This window comes from Alligator mississippiensis, chromosome 11 (assembly GCF_030867095.1).
Source record: "Alligator mississippiensis isolate rAllMis1 chromosome 11, rAllMis1, whole genome shotgun sequence".
In the NCBI taxonomy this organism is placed as follows: Eukaryota; Metazoa; Chordata; order Crocodylia; family Alligatoridae; genus Alligator; species Alligator mississippiensis.
The window spans coordinates 51,654,731-51,658,424 of NC_081834.1; the positions used below are offsets into that span (position 1 = coordinate 51,654,731).

Sequence of the window (3,694 nt, forward strand, 5' to 3'; positions counted from 1 at the left end):
CCCCACTACTCTTTCCTGTCATGGCAGGGGGTCAGACTTGATGATCTGTCAAGGTCCCTTCCTACCCTACAAACTATGAAACTAAGAATCTATGACCTGCCTCTGACAACACAAGTATTTTATACTGCAGCCTCGGCCTCGGCAGGAGGGACGCTGGGGTTGGAAGTGCCCGCCCCATGCCCGGCCAGCTCCGACCTGCCCAGCAGAGATGAAGCCAGGCCTTGCCGCCACTCTCAGCTGGGGTGGGAGGCAGTTGCCTGGTGTGAGCCGAGCGAAGTAGTGGGAGCCTGCAATGTTCGGGCACCAAAGGCAGCTCAACTCCTCCTGGGGCCTTGCCCCTTGTGTGCAGAGTTAGCTCCCAGTTCACAGCCTCAAGTCTCTTCAGGCCTGTGGAAGACAAGGGCTGATGGAAATGAGATGGTGAAAGAACAATGCTACAAATAACCGTGCCAAGGACCGGAGGGACCCAATGAAAATGAGCACTGTGGCCGAAACTGGAGGGAGAATAGTGACCGGCCCCACCTGGCCCAAGGCTGGAGCCCGCCCAGCAACTCAGACCAGTTGGACCCTCTCCCCAGACCTGCAGGGATCCCCGCTCCCATGCAACACACCCGCTTGTGCCACCTCCCTGCTCAGGGTCTGCTCCTGGGCTGTGCTCTGCTCCTCTCTCCCAGCTCTGTGGTCCCAGACCCTCCTCTGATGTCCAGGGAAGGCTGGACACTCCCCGGGTTGCACCAGTCCGGGATGGGCAGGAGCAGGTGCAAATCCACAGGTTCTGACATGATCCCATATCCCCAGTTGGAGAAATCTGAGAAGCCAGGAGTGGAGCAGGACTAGGGCCCTGTGAAACAGAAACACAGTACCAGGGTTTCCTCCTTGTTTAGCTGTTTGGCAACTGTAGATTTGGCCTGCGTTGGTGGTATAGTGGTGAGCATAGCTGCCTTCCAAGCAGTTGACCCGGGTTCGATTCCCGGCCAACGCAGATACTTCTCCTTTCCCCCCACTTTTGCTTCTTTCCTCAGCCCTCAATATCCACACTGCGAGGGAAGGCAGGGAAGAGAAACATGATGCACAAGAAAAACAGCGAGGATCTCTCCAGTCCAGAGGGGCGGAGGCTTTTTCCCTTGGTTCAGGAATTTGCTCAGGTGCACCAAGAGTTGGATTAGGCCAGTGTTTCTCAACTTGTGGTATGTGTACCCTTGGGGTACGCGAGACACACGCAGGGTGTTGGCGGGTGCTGCATTTCGGACTTTACCTTCATAGACCAGAAGTTCCTGCTGCCACCCCTCCCACTGAGTCCGGTGCACAAGGGCGTTCACACCCCAGCATCAGTGTGCCAGGGGATAGGGAGGGAGGCCCCACGCAGGCTGCTTTGGCCCAGGCCACGGTGGAAAAAGTGGGACTTGGCTTGTGGCCGCGAAAACGGAAGTGCCATGGCAGGGCTTCCAGTTTCCCTTTTGCCGCCTCGCTCGGCAGGGGACAAATAAGGTAGCAGGTGGAGAACCACTGGATTAGCTGACAGGTGGGGAGCGGCTCCCACGGATCCCTCTCTGCACAAGCAGGCCGAGCCGGGGCAGCAGAGAGGGGCGATCTTGGCTCCGGTTCACCGCATGCTCCACCAAATGAAACCTTTCACACTCGCTCGCCCTGCTCACCACACTGGCAGACAGTGCAGCCCCGAGTGGAGATGAGCCCCTCGCACTTGGGGTTTTTCAGCTGAAGGGAGGCAGAGGCAAGGCAGAGGAGATGGAAGGAGGCTCAGGGGGAAGAGAGGGACACGGGACATTCACACAGGAGTGACCTTCCATGTGACCGATGCCCGGCAGCCTTTGCCAAGCCCCTGGGGAGGGCTCAGCCCCGTCCTCATCCCCACATGTCCTGGCACCGTTACAGAGGGGCTGGAGTGTGAGAGGGTGAGCACCAGCTGTCCAGCCTGAGAACACCTCTGGACAAGGCCAAATCCCCACCTGCCTTCTCCCAGCTGCACCTGCCCCTACAGTGGCCACAAGACACGTCCTTGTCCCGCTCCTGGCAACAGCTGGCTCTTGGGAGCCTGACTCCCTTCTCCATGGCCCAGGGCTGAGCGACAGCTCCAGCACCAGCCTTGTCCTTGTCAGGGTCATGGTGAGTGTCCCTGTTGTCCCACGGGCACCCCAGGTTGGATGCCCCAATGATGTGGTGCTGCTTTTCCCTCTCACCAAACCCCACAGCCCCTCCCCGTGCTCCCTCCACCAGCGCTTCCCTGCCGGGTCCACGGGGCAGCAAATAAAACCCCGGGACCCCACACACGCACACGGGCTTTCCTTGCAGCCTTCAGCCCGGCCACTCCTGCCTCCCACTCCATGCCCCGTGCACCACTCCCCCCGGCAGCCTCCCCCTCCATGCATCCTGCTGGGACCCAGCATGGCGAGTGCTGCGAGGGCTGGTGCAGGGCTGGCACTGCTGGAGCAGGGAAGCGCAGGCACTTGTGTCCCCACAGGATCAGCAGCCACGGGCCCCAGGGGACACTTGTGACCAGCGCAGGGCTGGGCTGGGCTGGGCTGGAGGAGCCTGGACAGCACGGGGTTAGGTCCGTGCGCTCTGGCGGCGGCGGAGCAGGGAAGCAGCCCGCTGCCTGGGACAGGGGCCGGCGGCGCTCATGGCCTGCTCCTCTGCTGCCCGTGTCCTGCGGCAGGTGCTGGGCGGAGCCGGCAGTGAGAGAGGGGCGGGTCTGAATGACTGCTCGTCCCAGGAGCTGTCGTACGGTGGCCGGTTAGCTCAGTTGGTTAGAGCGTGGTGCTAATAACGCCAAGGTCGCGGGTTCGATCCCCGTACGGGCCACAGAGCGGAGTCCTTTTGTGTCCTACTTCCTTCTCCTCCACTTTCTTGTGCAAAAACCACCCGCCCTCCACCTCTGCTCCTTGGGAGGGAAAGGGAGCAGGAGTTGACTTCCTGCACGGCTCAGCTCTGCTCCAGGAAGTGCTGTTGCAAGGCCGAGGTCCGTCCCCGCAGGCAGCAGGAGTTTTAGCAGCCCTGTCCCAGGCAAAGGGAAGGAAAGTGGGGAGAAGAGTGGGTGGCACAGGTCTCTGTTGCCTGGTCCAGGCACCTAATGCCGGGAGGGATTTCCTAGGGGTGGGATTCTCCCTGCTGTGCAAGGCTGGTTGGAAACCAATGAACTCAGCATGTACTCTTCCTCACCCACAGCCCAGAGCCCTCTCTCAGGTCAAGAGATGCAGTATAAGCCAGGACTGTTCATAGAGCCTTTAGGAATCTTCCCAGAAGTATTTGCATCACCCCCACTTTCATTTCTACTTCCCAGTGACGTCTCCCTAAGGTGAATCCCTCAGGACCAGCCCCCACAGCTCAACTTCTGCTGTGCTTCTCTCCAGCTCACACTGTCCCAGTCCTCCAGCAGGACAAGTTCTGCACAAGATGAGTCAAACACACAGTCAAGTCTCTACATGAGATGAATGCAAATAAGAGGGTCGGGGGACAGGTCAGGCCTGGGGGAAGCAGGGGCCATTCCTCTCCTCCAACCCCGCAGCAGCCCTGTTTTACCTGGGACCTTCCCCGTTCTCTTGCCTCCTGCGGCCCAACCCTCTGCTGGAGCTAGGCAAGGACATCACTGCAGTCTCATCTTCCCAGGCAGGAGGGGTGCTTTTCCAGATATTTTTTATTCCAGCTGTGCCTTTTATTACAAGGGACAAGCAAGCAA

General features: G+C 59.7%; 1 non-coding gene across 1 annotated transcript; it reads left to right on the forward strand.

Annotated features, from left to right (window-relative positions):
- Nucleotides 1-910: 910 nt before the first annotated feature.
- TRNAG-UCC (transfer RNA glycine (anticodon UCC)) lies at nucleotides 911-982 on the forward strand. The gene has a single exon. It is a non-coding gene; the product is annotated as a tRNA-Gly (tRNA).
- The last annotated feature ends 2,712 nt before the right edge of the window (nucleotides 983-3,694 follow it).